The sequence below is a fragment of the Lithobates pipiens genome, unplaced genomic scaffold (genome assembly GCF_037356315.1).
Source record: "Lithobates pipiens isolate NorthernLeopardFrog02 unplaced genomic scaffold, aLitPip1_a1.2 Scaffold_17, whole genome shotgun sequence".
NCBI lineage: Eukaryota > Metazoa > Chordata > Amphibia > Anura > Ranidae > Lithobates > Lithobates pipiens.
The window spans coordinates 13639461-13654716 of NW_027507755.1; positions in this window are offsets into that span (position 1 = coordinate 13639461).

The following is a 15256-nucleotide window of genomic DNA, read 5'->3' on the forward strand; positions in this document are numbered from 1 at the left end:
CCGTTAGTGACATCTGGCAGGACATTATTGCCACCATGACCTCAGGTATACCAGTGAGAGAAGGAGAGGCATCCTCCACAGGTGTCGTCTGGGTGGCCAAGTTGGATCTCCTTCCCAGGCTTGACTTCCTGCCCTGCACAGTGTAGGGCTGTCTGGCTTGGGTATACACTTGGGAAATCAGAGTCTCTTACCTCCCTTCGATTTGCTAGACAATTTGGAAGGCATAGAGGGACAATCCACCTCGTTCATGGTTAAGTGGTCCAGGCAGGAGAATAGTTACGTATGATAAACTCGCAGGGCTCCGGAAGTATGTTTGCTCACGCCGCCATCTTGGACACTCCCCCATTACTGCCAGTTTAACGGCATATAGTTTTGTGCATTACTGCCAGTTTAACTCCATTTACTTCTGTGTGTGTTACTGCCAGTTTAACAGCATATAGTTCTGTTGGGGTTACTGCCAGTTTAACGCCATATAGTTTTGTGTGTGTTTCTACCAGTTTAACGCGATATAGTTCTGTGCGTCACTGTACATTTGCACATTATATTGCAGTATATTATAGTGTATGCGTGGAGTGTGTCTGTGTAGTGTGAGTTCTCAAATTAAAGTACACTAAACACCTCTTTACAGTGATTAAAGTGCATCTACGTACAGATTTCAAGTTCTTCTTTACATTTGCTTATAAGCACCGCCCCCTCCCTCCCAATAATGTCTGGGAGGACAACAAGGAGAGGCAGACATTCCCTTGGCACTGTAAGGGGGTCAGCAACAAATGTGATTACAGGCAAAGGTAGACGTGACGGTCAGTCCTCAGGCAGAGCATCATTTCCTCTGTTTAGTGAGTTTGTATTTGTTCTGGGTGGTAAAACCTTAGTTGGGAACAGATAGAATTAATATGATATTATTGTTTTCTTTATATTATATTTATGCTTTTGATGTCACGATGTCTGATTTTTTTTGGGGGTACTGCACAAGAGTGTTTAATCAATAAACTCCTGCAGTATTGTTTTGGTAATTAAACAAGAGTAACATTTCATTACTATTCTAATGTTCAGTTTAAAGAAGCTACTAGAGAAGAAATCATCCTTCTTTAGCATTTCCTTTTTTTTAGATAAATCCAAGCGAATGATATTGAAACACAAATTATTCCACTTGGCCTACTCATTTAAATTTTTCCTAAGATTTAAATGAACTCAAGCAGAACTGGAAATACAATTTTAATAAATGTTCTTTGGGTATACGAACAATACTAAGAGAACATTATGAACAGGAAATTGGAAAACTAGTTACTGAAATTCAAGTTTTTCCGTCACGATTTCTACTTTTTCAAACTCTTCTACATATAGAAAAAGGAAGATGAGATATGGCAACATCTGGAGCAATATAATAAGGACATTATCTGAAAAAAATAAAACTAAAAAAAATGTGAGATATCATCTGGCATTCCAGAGTGGGAGGCATATAGATAAATGAAACATACATATGTTATGAAATCTTTTAAATCTGCTGCAAATGTAAAACATGTCAAAATGTAAAGATGATGATAACTATTCCAATGCATCTTTCCTATTGTCTAAGATTTCCTGTCACTTGAATTTCTGGCAAGTATAACCAGGCGATAACTTGGTAATCTCATGACAACTATAGGTGGTGGTAATGATAACTATACCAAAATGAATAGTTATGGCAATTCTACTAATTTTCTGAGCACACACAACGAGAAAATAAAAAATATTTCACTTAATCTGGAGCATAAATTAGAGAAAACAATTGATGAGTATGTATTAAATGTTAGAAAATTAGGTGAACCTATAGGAATTACACATTCTAAAGACCAATCACATCTTATGGCTTCAGGGGTGAAAATTTGTATCAAGATGACAAAAGAGCAAAATAATTGTGAATCTTGCCAAACAGACAGTCAATATGGACCAATTTGCAATTAACAAGACATACATAGATACTGAAAATGCCTTTGGAATGAAAACTTTTCATCTTATCAACTATCTGCAATTAAAAATAGGTTACATGCAGGTCTTAATTTTTGCCTATTTAGAAATTTTGATAGATTTCAACTGGTCGAGGATATTTAATTAGTTGCTTGAAAATGTAATTTAAAAATGATTCACAAATAATCTGTAAATAATAGTGATTAACTACCCCTACAGGGGTTAATTTTACATTGGAACTAATTTACTCCATAGGACTAAAATTTGGTTGAATTGCGTGAGGAAGGAATTAACAAATGAGATAAGCAATGTGATAAAGAGGGTATAGGGACATCTTCTTTACCCAAGTGAAAAAAAAAAATGCACCTACACATACCAATGCAAATGCTATTAATTGTCAATCTCTTCTTAAAGATATGGAAACAACCCTTTGGCCATCCCTTGAATAATTTAAATTTTCAAAAATGGCAAGCCTTTACTTATTTGGAGAGTTCCTTGGTCTTCATGGAAGTGTTTGGTTAGTGGTGCCTCTTGCTTAGGTGTTGCAGCCTCTGGGGCCTTTCAAAAAGTTGTGTATATGTAATGACAGATCAAGTGACACTTAGATTGCACACAGGTGGACATCATTTCACTAATTATGTGACTTCTGAAGGTAATTGGTTGCACCAGAGATTTTTATGGGGTTCATAACAAAGGGGGTGAATCCATACACACATGCCAATTATCAGTTTTTGAATGAGAAACTTACTATAAAACTGTCCAATAAAGGAGGTAACATTCTAAATATGGATATGGAACAATATATAGTTACGCATCATAACATTTTTGACAAAAAAAATAAATTGGTATATAAGAATAGCAATGTCCAAATTAGAAGATTCAAACATGGCTATAATAAAACAATGTTTTTTTAATGACATATTAATATCAAAAAACAACCCAAGAGAGTTGTGTCTTTATCAAGGAAATGTTCAATCTCAGCAAAATAAGATTGGGTTGATCATTCAGTATACAGTGTCTTGCAAAAGTATTCACCCCCCTTGGCTTTTTTTTTTAACCAAGATGAGGTTTATTGAGCATATGCAAAAAAAAAATTACATAAGAGTATTCAAACCAAGAGCGGTGCAACAGGCACCAAACATCAGGAAAATAAGGATACATTCCATATCTGACACAGCACAACAAAAGTGCAAAATACACAGTACCATGTCTATCAGCAGTATACACATAGAGACAATAAATAAATCGCCCAGGTATGCCCAGTAAAAAAGGTAGCGGCCTCATCACATAGAATAATCCCAGAGGCCTAGTCCTCGCAGCTGTCAGTGCTTTCCAGCCACCTATCCCATATTTTATGGAATTTCAACGGGTACACTCTATTGGAATATATAATTTTTTTGAAAGGTAAGGTGCGGTTGATAGCCCCCTTCCACTGCTGGATCGTAGGAGGGTCAGGCCTAAGCCACACCTGTGCTATCTGCATCCTAGCAGTGAAAAGGGTCTCCTGTAAGAAGGTACGTAAGTATTTACTTTCCTCCTGAAGGGGGAGGAGACCAAGGACACACTGGTGTGGGCAGAGCGTGAGGGGAGAGCCCATATGATCATGTAGGAATTGTATAATCTGTGCCCAATACCTGTGAATGGGAGGACAGGTCCATATAAGGTGGAAGAACGTACTGTTTCTGTCGCCACATCTGGGGCATGTAGGATCAAAGTCAGGCTTGTATTTGGCAAGTCGGTTGGGAGTCAGATAGGAGCGATGTAATATATAAAGGTGGGTCAGTCTGTCAGATAATTTAGGGGATACCTCGGTCGACACTGCCAGCATCTCCTCCCAGTGATCGTCCTCCACCCGCCCAATGTCAGCCTCCCACCTAGCTTTAAGACTATACACATGAGTTGTAGCCCGGGGAGTGAGTAGGTATGTGTACAAGGTGGAAATAAGTTTTCGGGGATCCTCACCAAAAAGCAGTTTCGCCAGTGGGTTGTCCGCAAGACCAGGGGGTGCACTTCCAAACTTCGTCTGCAGGGCATGACGGACTTGCAGGTATCGAAAAAATACATGATTAGGGAGGCCAAATTCCTCCTTAAGTGCCTGGAACGTCTTGACGCCCTGGTTAGTAAAGAGTTGAGATAGATATATAATACCCCTGCAAATCCACACCTTATAATCTGGTACTCTCAGTAGCTCAGGCAGCTCAAGGTTATCCCAAATGGGCGTGTGTGCATGTAAGGAAGGAGCCTCAGATCTGGACAGCGCCAGCTGCCAAACCCGACTGTGGTGTGTGAGCATGCCACGTCTAGGACCCGAGCGATGGACACCTCTGTGTTTGCAAAAAACAATTTGGAAGGGGTGTGCGATCACGTCTGTTGCCGAGGTACACACCAGATATGAGTACCGCATTTTATCGTACGTGTTAAAATAATAGAAGTGGGAGAGCTGGGAGGCCAGGTAATACGTTTCCAAATCAGGAAGCGCAACACCCCCGAGACGGACTGGACATTTGAGGGTCTGCCAGGCCAGCTTGTGCCTGGAAGAGCCCCAAACAAACGAATTAAGGATTGATTCCATATCGCGGAACAGGTGGGATGGCACCTGAAGCGGGGCATGCCAAAACAGGTACAATAGTTTAGGGAGAAGAATCATTTTAACAAGACCCAGGCGGCCCATGACCCCAAGGGGGAGCCTGGACCTTACCTGGGTCTTTTGTTTTAACAGAGAGAAGATAGGTGCAAGGTTAAGGCTAACATAGTCCGCTGGGGAGCGAGAACAGTATATTCCTAGGTATTTAATCCTATCCGTGCACATAAGAGGTAGTAGGGCCTGCGCCTCCGTGGGGACGGAGACATCGATGGGGAGAATTTGGGATTTGGACCAATTTATGCGTAATCCAGAGAATACCCCAAAGCGTCGAATCACCTCCAACACCGCCGTCAGGGAGGGGCCAGCATCCTCCAGGTATAGCAACATATCGTCCGCGTAGAGACTTATAACCTCGGACACTTGACCTAGACGAAGGCCGCGAATGTCCGGGTGTGCTCTAAGGGCTATAGCCAGGGGCTCCACCGCCAACGCATACAGCATAGGCGATATGGGGCACCCCTGACGCGTGCCCCGCGATAGGGAGAAAGGGCTGGATATCCGGCCGTTAACCAGGATACGGGCAGTGGGGGCCTGATAGAGAAGCTGAACCCACCGTATAAATCTAGGGCCGAATCCAAACTTATGGAGGCATTCCCACAGGTAACCCCACTCCACCGAATCAAATGCTTTAGCAGCATCCAAACTGACCACCACCCTGGACCCGGCATTGTCATGGGGGGCCTGTAGGTTCATGAACAGTCTCCTAAGGTTGAAAGCCGTGTTCTTTCTGGGCATAAAACCTGTCTGGTCTGTATGTATGAGGTGAAGAATGACCTTATTGAGTCTAAGGGCAAGGATCTTAGCCAGGATTTTGATATCCAATTGCAGAAGTGATATGGGACGATAGGACTCGGGACAGAGGGGGTCTTTACCTGGTTTAGGGATTAACACTAACAAAGCTTCATTCATGGACCTGGGAAGCACACCGGTGTCAAATATGTGCATGTAGAGTAGGTGAAGTTTAGGGAGAAGGACCTCTTGGAACTGAGTATAGAACTCCCGTGGAAGACCGTCTGAGCCGGGGGCCTTGGACGGTGGTAGGCATGCAATGGCTTCTGCGATGCAGTCTTCAGTTATGGGGGCCTCCAGGAGCTCCACTTGGGAGTCCGTGAGGACCGGGAAATTCACAGTCTGGAGTAGAGCACGCAGTCCAACCAAGGAGTCAGCAGCCCCCGAGGTGTAGTGATCCGCGTAAAACCGCCTGAATTCATGGGCTACCTCCGTTGGATCCAACAGCGTGACTCCAGTCACAGACCTGAGTTGGACCGCTACCGGAGGACTATGGTCCAGGTGAGCCATGTAGGCAAGCAGCTTTCCAGCCCTCTCCCCATATTCATAACCCTTTTGCTTGCAATAAAAAACCTGCTTCTCTGCTCTATCAAGATGCAGGTGGTCAGTAAGTCTGGACTGCATTTTCACCCTAGCAAAGTTAGAGGGAGTGGGATGCGCTAAAAATTCCCTTTCCATCTCATCTAGCACCCTCTCAGCCTGCTGTATAGCGAGCTGCGAGGAGCGTTTGTATCGATTAATGTGAGTTGATAGCAGTACGCGTGCGTGCAATTTGAAAGCTTCCCACACCAGGCCAAACGGAGCAGTGCCCGCATTAGTCTGGAAAAAATAGTCCCATTCACGCCGGATCGCCTCCAAGACAGGGAGGATCGTCAACCAGAAAGGATTCAACCTCCACATCCGAGATATCAGGGCGGAGGGCAAGTTGAACTTGGCCCAGCAGGGCGAGTGATCAGACAAGACCCTGATCCCAATCCCCGCGTCCCGCAAACATGGGAGCAGAGTAGAGGAGACCAGGATCATATCAATCCGGGACATGGCATCGCGAGCCGGCATGAAACAGGAGTACGCGCGCAGAGTAGGGTGCCTAAACCTCCAGGTGTCTGTAAGGGCGAACTCAGCGAGGAACTTACCAAATCTGGTCTGGGAGGGGGGGGGGGGCATAGAGGGGCGGTGCAGTCTATCCATGGCGGGAGATACCACTGAGTTAAAATCACCCAACCACATAGTTGGAAGGGTGGGGTGTTGCAACATGAACTCAATCCCTGCCTGGAGGGCCTCAAATTGAAAGGGCGGGGGTATATAAAAGGCCAATAAAAGGAGTTCCATGCCACCCACAGTAACATGTAAGAATACAAAGCGTCCCCGCCTGTCCGTCTGTAATTTATGTAAGTGAAATTGGGCAGTTTTAGCTACCAGGACAGCAACCCCACTGGAATTGTTGGTATAAGGGGCATGATACATCCACCCAATCCACGGCTTCTTAAGGGACATCTGCAACTGACCCGTAATATGTGTCTCAACCAACACCATGATATCCGCGTGCATTTGCCTGAGCCCCCCTTGGCTTTTTACCTATTTTGTTACATTACAGCCTTTAGTTCTATGTTTTTTTTATTCTGAATTATATGTGATGGATCAGAACACAATAGTCTAAGTTGGTGAAGTAAAATTAGAAAAATATATACCTAAAATTATTTTTCAGAAATAAAAAATGGATAATTGGCATGTGTGTACAGTGGTGTGAAAAAGTGTTTGCCCCCTTCCTCATTTCCTGTTCCTTTGCATGTTTGTCACACTTAAGTGTTTCGGAACATCAAACCAATTTAAACAATAGTCGAGGACAACACAAGTAAACACAAAATGCAATTTGTAAATGAAGGTGTTTATTATTAAAGGTGAAAAAAAATCCAAACCATCATGGCCCTGTGTGAAAAAGTGATTGCCCCCCTTGTTAAAACATACTATAACTGTGGTTGTCCACACCTGAGTTCAATTTCTCTAGCCACACCCAGGCCTGATTATTGCCACGGGAATAGGGGGAAAACACTGCGCTATAGCCAAATGTAAACAAAAAACAGCAGCTGACACTAAAACAAACAAAGTTCAACAAACGAAAGACAAAAATGGTGTAGCGCTTCTGTGGTGGTAAATGTATTCAACATGTACTCAAAAAGGGTGGTCATATAGCAAAAATCATATAAATGAAATAAAGTTCATTTGAAATGGGTGTAGGCTTCCGTAGTATAGCTAGTATGTGGATGGTTAGACTCTCATCGATCCACTCCTTGGTCCTAGATTGAGACCTCAAGCCTTACTGACTCAACCGTCATACGACTGTGTGAGTCCAACAGAGTTGGTAAGAAGTATTTATCCACATTTCTTAAAGTTTACAGACAAGCTGATTTACATGGACATATTCGTTTAGTAAGATTCCTCTCTTACTTCGAAACGGTCTAACCATCCACGTACCAGCTATACTACGGAAGCCTACACCCATTTCAAATGAACTTTATTTCATTTATATGATTTTTGCTATATGACCACCCTTTTTGAGTACATGTTGAATACATTTACCACCACAGAAGCGCTACACCATTTTTGTCTTTCTGATTATTGCCACACCTGTTCACAATCAAGGCATCACTTAAATAGGAGCTGCTTGACACAGTAAGGTCCACCAGAAGATCCTTAAAAGCTACACATCATGCCGAGACCCAAAGAAATTCAGGAACAATTGAGAAAGAAAGTAATTGAGATCTATCAGTCTGGAAAGGGTTATAAAGCCATTTCCAAAGCTTTGGGAATCCAGCGAACCACAGTGAGAGCCATTATCCACAAATGGCGAAGACATGGGACAGTGGTGAACCTTCCCAGGAGTGGCCGGCCACCCAAAATGACCCCAAGAGCGCAGCGACGACTCATCCAAGAGGTCACAAAAGACCCCACAACAACGTCCAAGGAACTGCAGGCCTCACTTGCCTCAGTTAAGGTCAGCGTTCATGCCTCCACCATCAGGAAAAGACTGGGCAAAAATGGCCTGCATGGCAGAGTTCCAAGGAGAAAACCACTGCTGAGCAAAAAGAACATCAAAGCTCGTCTCAATTTCTCCACAACACATCTTGATGATCCCCAAGACTTTTGGGACAACATTCTGTGGACCGATGAGACAAAAGTGGAACTCTTTGGAAGGTGTGTGTCCAAGTATATCTGGCGTAGAAGGAACACTGCATTTCATAAAAAGAACATTATACCAACAGTAAAATATGGTGGTGGTAGTGTGATGGTCTGGGGCTGTTTTGCTGCTTCAGGACCTGGAAGACTTGCTGTGATAAAAGGAACTATGAATTCTGCTGTCTACCAAGAGATCCTGAAGGAGAATGTCCGACCATCTGTTCGTGTACTCAAGCTGAAACGAACTTGGGTTCTGCAGCAGGACAATGATCCTAAACACACCAGCAAGTCCACCACCGAATGGCTGAAGAAAAACAAAATGAAGACTTTGGAGTGGCCTAGCCAAAGTCCTGACCTGAATCCTATTGAGATGTTGTGGTATGACCTTAAAAAGGCCGTTCATGCTCGAAAACCCTCTAATGTAACTGAATTAGGACAATTCTGCAAAGATGAGTGGGCCAAAATTCCTCCAGGACGCTGTAAAAGCCTCATTGCACGTTATCGCAAACGCTTGGTTGCAGTTGTTGCTGCTAAGGGTGGCCCAACCAGTTATTAGGTTTAGGGGGCAATCACTTTTTCACACAGGGCCATGATGGTTTGGATTTTTTTTCACCTTTAATAATAAACACCTTCATTTACACATTGCATTTTGTGTTTACTTGTGTTGTCCTTGACTATTGTTTAAATTGGTTTGATGTTCCGAAACACTTAAGTGTGACAAACATGCAAAGGAACAGGAAATGAGGAAGGGGGCAAACACTTTTTCACACCACTGTATGCATTCACCCCCTTTGTTATGAAGCCCATAAAAAGCTCTGGTGTAACCAATTACCTTCAGAAGTCACATAATTAGTGAAATGATGTCCACCTGTGGGCAATCTAAGTGTCACTTGATCTGTCATTACATATACACAACTTTTTGAAAGGCCCCAGAGGCTGAAAGACCTAAGCAAGAGGCACCACTAACCAAACACTTCCATGAAGACCAAGGAACTCTCCAAACAAGTAAGGGACAATGTTGTTGAGTACAAGTCAGCCTTAGGTTATAAAAATATGTTCAAATATAAATATTTAAAAAACTAATAGCTCTTATAAAATACAAGAGTCTTTAGACTTGATGCATAGTCCAATCCAGTAATATCTGGTAAGTGAGCTTTCTTTGGGGGATTGTCATATAAGTGTCGCGGAGATGGTTAATCGTCTGGATCAATGAATTATAACTTACCTTTAATTCTTTTCTTCTGGAGCGGATCACCTTTAATCTCTTTTTTACATGTTTGCTTCCTATTTTATCAAAAGTGGACTGTACATCACGTCTAAAGACTTTCTTGGATTTTATCAGCCCTATTAGTGTTTAAAAAAATTATATTTGGACACATTTTTTTATATATTGTTTTCCTATTATAGTAGCAGCTTTTGTAGATATTGTATCTTTACCGTGAGCACTGAGGGAGAGATATCTACCATTGTTTGATAATTTCTCATTTGTTTTTCAGGTTATAAAACTAATATCCAAATATTTGATGATCCCTAGGAGCACCATCAAATCTATCATAACCAAATGGAAATAACATGGCACAACAGCAAACCTGCCAAGAGATGGCCGCACACACCAAAACTCATGGACTGGGGAAGGAGGACATTAATCGAGGAGCCAGCACAGAGACCTAAGGTAACCCTGGAGGAGCTGTAGAGTTCCACAGCAGAGACTGGAGTACCTGTACATAGGAGGACAATAAGCCGTATGCTCCATAGAGTTGGACTTTATGGCAGCGTGGCCAGAAGAAAGCCATTACTTTCAGCAAAAAACAAAACGGGAACGTTTTGAGTTTTTGCGAAAAGGCATGTGGGAGACTCTGAAAATGTATGGAGGAATATGCTCTGGTCTGATGAGACTAAAATTGAACTTTTTGGCCATCAAAGAAAATGCTATGTCTGGCGCAAACCCAACATATCGCATCACCCAAAGAACACCATATCCACAGTGAAACATGGTGGTGGCAGCATCATGTTGTGGGGATGTTTTTCAGCAGTCGGGACTGGGAAACTGGTCAGAGTTGAGGGAAACATGGATGGTGATAAATACAGGGATATTCTTGAGCACCACTCTGTACCACTCTGTGTGTGTTATGAAGCTAGGACGGAGGTTCACCTTCCAGCAGGACAATGACCCAAACACATTGCTAAAGCAACATTTGAGTAGTTTAAGGGGAAACATGTAAATGTGTTGGAATGACCTAGCAAAGCCCAGACCTCAATCCAAAAGAAAATGTGTGGTCAGACTTAAAGATTGCTCTTCACAAGCGCAAACCATCCAACTTTAAGGAGCTGGAGCAGTTTTGCAAGAATGGACAAAAATCCCAGCGTAAGATGTGGCAAGCTCATAGAGACTTATCCAAAGTGACAAAGCGCAAAAGGTCTCTCTACATAATATTGAATTTAGGGTGATGAATAGTTATGCACATTGACTTTTTCTGTTATTTTGTCCTATTTGTTGTTTGCTTCACAATAAAATAAAAAATCTTGAAAGTTGTGGACATGTTCTGTAAATTAAATGATGCAAATACTCAAAAAAATCCATGTTAATTCCGGGTTGTGAGGCAAAAAAACATGAAAAATGCCAAGGGGGGTGAATACTTTTACAAGACACTGTAATATACCAAGCTAACTTTATTAAAAAATTGTTTCAAAATACTGGTACAGTATATTCTAAAGAAGCACAAGATACTTTGTGAGGCCTTATCCTAGTATTACTTTTAAATAAGATGTGCTTTTTTACATGATTTGTTGGTCCTAAGGCTTTTCTGCGTAACTTTGAAGTTTACCACCTGTACCATTACCATAACCGATGGGCACCTTCAATTACCGGTGGCGTGCATATTGCAAGTACATAAATACACCCTTTAATTTTTACCCAATAGTCACATACATAGAAATAACCCCTTTGTGAAATGCCAAGGAAGCAGGGTGATCTATTTCTTAAATTGGGAAAACCAAAAGGAAATTAATTTATGATCATATCTATACCATATAAATATAGATATCAAACAAAGGGCTTCATGTTTGGGGCTTGAGATAAATCAACTATGACAAAAAAAATACTATAGGTAGAAGCAAAATGAATTTATCAACTAAGGACCACTTTTACATCCAGCTTAAAGGAGAAGTACAGCTGAAGGATATGCTGTGATTGGCCACAGGTAATCAGGTGACCAATCACAGAGATCAACACAATAATACACAATGAATGGCATGTATGGAAGCCATCCATTGTGCAAAATCATGTCATGTGATCTGCTGTGAGTGGTTACAGCGATCACATGGTACCAGCAGCAGGCTGGTACATTGATTTGTCATCTAGACACAGCGGGAGACAGATTGCGTCACAGCTCTGGCCATCATTTGAAAAATAGGCTGGGCGAGAAGTGGTTAATCACTTACTGCCCACAGTTAAGGCATTAGAGACAGGCCCTTACCCAACAGCCCATTAGACATGTTTTGTAAACAGCATTTAGGAGAAAGCTACATGTGCACCACCTTTTAAAAGGGCCCGATGACAGGTGGCTAACCTTCACAATTAGGCGCCAGGTACTTTGGACACCACCAGGGTACCCCTTTGCCAGTAAAGCAAGCACCCACCTGCTATTGGTGCGGTGTGCATAGTGCACCAAGAACGTTTTTATTGCTAAGAGTAGCTATTGCTATAAATTTTATTTCTTTTGTCATTCATGCATTCACAGCTGATGCTATTCCTACTGATACTGTGTGGACTAGTGTAATAGGGCTTAGTTTTATTGCAGCGCAAGTTAATGGTTGTAGGAGAGGCTAACATGCTTGTCAGTCAATCTACCACATTCTGTTGTCCTGTTTATTTGTTTTTTGCATTGCATTTGCTTACCCTTCAATAATACAATTTTCTGATTAATTCTCAAGTTGCTCTTGGTCTATGTTCTGTGTACTATCATAGAGCGGTAGAATATTAATGCTTAAGCTATACAGGTGTGAGTAACCTATATCCTGGTGTGTTTGTGAGGATCGAGCAGTTTAAAGAGTTGTGGCAAAAAAGAGGACCCATCATATCAAGTGGCTCCTTTGAGGGTAGTGCTACATATACAATATGTTATGGTCTCCCATTTAAACAACTTTGAAGTAATGCCTATATGTTATATTTTTGTATGAACTTGTATCTGAGTATTGGAGTGGTGGCTTGTATGTATTATACATTCCAAGCAAAGCAGAAGGATATGTCAGTATTATTTTGCAACACTACACTACAGTACACTACAGTACTTTTTCATTGCCAATTTGCTGCTTGTTCCATATCATCAGTTGTCTTGTTCATATTTTCTATTCTTTGCAGAGTGTCTGCATGTAGATTGATGGTGCTTTGACTTTTCTGCCAATGGGTCCTTTCTGTGTATCATCTCCCTACTGCCCTCCTGGGCTTGAATGGCAAATAGAGAGGACAATGCCAGTGATGCTTGATATGCTGTAGCGTCGGTAAAGCTATTTATGTCATCATGCACGCATTGTGTTTTTGACTGTTTTTGCCCACTCAATGTGATGTACTAATGGGTGGGTGGGAGATGGCAGTGGTTAAAAAGAAGGTAGGCGCTTCTGGGAGCTTCTCCTCCACCTTTGGTCCTGTATTCCCTCAACCAACCCATTTTCCATTCTGGATGCTCTGCATGTCTAAAACAATAGTAGAATATTCATTTTTTCCTCCATGCATATCCAAGAGGAATTTAATTTATGTATCTTTCTAACCAGAATAATGTAAGTTATTAACGCTACTGTGATATACTTTTGTACTGAAATTAATAAATATATGTTTGCCATAATGTTTTGTTTTATTATGTTAGCGTATTATTATTGTCATTATCTACCCTAGATAAGTGTATAGACCATTAAACACTACATTTAAACAGATGACATTTGTACTAGTCTTGAAGACGCAAATTTATTCCAAGAAATACATCAACTTATATCTGTGGAATGGCGTGAAAAAAATGCATTTATGGTTGTAAACTAGATGGCTGAATTGTAATATACTGTACATTGTGTATACTGGTATTGATTTTAATGTACATATTTGGCTAAGCTTTTATTGAACTAATAAAAACATTTCCGATTTTATACTGTAAAGTTTTGATATATTTAGTGCTGTAATATTATTATTATACAGTGTTTATATAGCTCCAACTGGTTACACAGCACTTTACAAAATAAAAGGAAGACAGTACAGTTACAATACAATAAAACACAAGAGGGTTAAGAGGGCCCTGCTCATAAGAGCTTACAATCTAATAAGGTAGGGCAAGTGGTAAAAAAAGGTTGTAACTGCGGGTGATGAGATGATGGAAGTGATAACAGATTAGTTGGAGACGTTATAGGCTTCCATGAAGAGATGAGTTTTCAGGGATCAGCTAAAGGCAGCCAAAGTAGGAGGTAGGCCGACAGATTGAGGTAAAGGGTTTGAGGGGAAAGGCTCTGGAGAAGTTCTGGAGATGAGCCTCGGAGGTGAAGACAAGGTAGCTAAAGAGCAGGAGGTCTTGAGAGGAGCGGAGAGGACGGTTTGGGAGATATTTGGAGACCAGATTGGAGATGTAGCAAGGGGCTGAGTTGTGAACGGTTTTGTATGTTGTTGTTAGTATTTTCAATGTAATTCACTGGGCGATGGGAAACTAGTATACAGATTGGCAGAGAGGGGTGGCAGACACTAAGCAGTTGGTAAGATGGATGAGTCTGGCAGCAGAATTCATGATAGACTGAAGAGGGGATAGCCTATGAAGAGGTAGGCCTATGAGAAGGGAGGTTCTGTAGTCAAGGTGAGCAATAACAAGGGAGTGAATGAATAGCTTGGTTACTGGCAGGGAAGGGGCTTACACTAGGGGGCGATCAAGGGGTTAAATGTGTGTCCTAGCGAGTGTTTCTAACTGTGGGGGGATGGGACTGCCTGGGTGAGGAGATCGATTACTCCTAAGCAGTAGGAACAATAGATCGCTCTCCTCACCCCTGATAGAACAGAGATCTGTCTATTTACATTGATCTCCATTCTTTCCTTCTCAGGAGCAATTGAGTGTATCCAACGGCCATTACGACCGCCGGTCACTCGCATCGGGCTCCTACGTTACACTCCTTAAAGCGCCCACCGTAAAGCTACGGCGATTCGCAGGAGTGCCATTCTGCCCCCGTCAATCGACGGCGGGAGGCCGGCAAGCGGTTAATGTTGAAAGATAGTTGCCGCAAAGTATGCTCTTATATAAACATTTTTTACTACATTATATAACTTGTTGTTCATCCTACTAAATTTGGCAAATCATTGAGACATACACATCTATGTTTACAGCTGATATCTATCAAGTTACATACTGAGACAATTAGGACCATGCACCTTCACCCATGCCATGTCTGCCGCTTGGCATCCCCCTTGGGGGTACCTGTGTTCGTCTTCTCCCCCTCAGCTCCCGTGCCATACTCTGGCTGCTATAAAAGTGGTCAGCCTTCGCGCCGCTAAGTGGTAATAAGTGACTAAAGTGGAACAAAATCCAAAATCAGATATAATGAAACACAGATGCTGTGAAAAAGAGCCTGAGTGATATAAAGTGCAAATGCTAACTAAAAAATGCAGCAGGACAAAATAGTGAGCACAAACTATCAAATAATGAATATAAAGGGGTGGGTCCTGCGCAAATCGTGCCA